Genomic DNA, 983 nt, shown 5'->3' with positions numbered 1-983 from the left:
AAAAAAAAAAAAAAAAAAAAAAAAAAAAAAAAAAAAAAAAAAAAAAAAAGAGAGAGAGAGAACCCAGTAAACTGAAAACTGAATTCAACAGCACATTTAAAGTATCATCCTCCATAATTTAAGTAAGATTTATTATCCTTGGATATAAATATGATTCAACATATGCAAATCTGTAAATGCAATACGCTACATTAACAAAATGAAGAATAAAAACCATATGATTATCTCAATAGATGCAGAAAAAGCACTTGACAAAATTCAGCATTCTTTTATGATCAAAACTCTCAATGAATTAATCATGGAAGGAATATACTTCAACACAATAAAGACAATATATTACAAGCCCATAGCTGACATCATACTCAAGGATTGTAAATTGAAATCTTTTCTCCTAAGATCAGGAACCAGACAAAGATGCTTACTCTTGTACTTCTATTCATTGTCTCTGCAGACAACATGAACATTTATATAGAACACACTAAAGAATCCACCAAAAACTGTTGGAACTAATAAATGAATTCAGAAAAGTTGCAGAATAAAAAAGCAATATTCAAAAATCAGTTGCATTTCTGTACACCAATAATGACATATCCAAACAAGAAATAATCCTGTTTAGAATATCATCAAAAAGAAAGTAAAACACTTAGAAATAAATTTAACCAAGGAGGTGAAAGATCTTTACACTGAAAACTGTACAATATATGTCATTGATGAAAGAAACTGAAGAAAAATTTAAAAAAGGAAAGATATCCATCTTCATGGATTAAAAGAATTAATATAGTTAAAATGTCCATATTACTCAAAGCAATGTACAGATTTGATGCAATCCCTATCAAAATTCCAATAAGATTTCTCACAAAAATAGAAAAAAAAATCTAAAAATCATATAGAACCACAAAAATTCTGTAGACCTGAAGCAATCTTGAGCAAAATAAAATAAAATAATAATAATAAAACAAATAAATAAACAAATAAAATAAAAA

Source organism: Galeopterus variegatus, unplaced genomic scaffold (genome assembly GCF_000696425.1).
Source record: "Galeopterus variegatus unplaced genomic scaffold, G_variegatus-3.0.2 Scaffold1666, whole genome shotgun sequence".
In the NCBI taxonomy this organism is placed as follows: Eukaryota; Metazoa; Chordata; class Mammalia; order Dermoptera; family Cynocephalidae; genus Galeopterus; species Galeopterus variegatus.
This window is presented reverse-complemented; position numbering follows the sequence as displayed.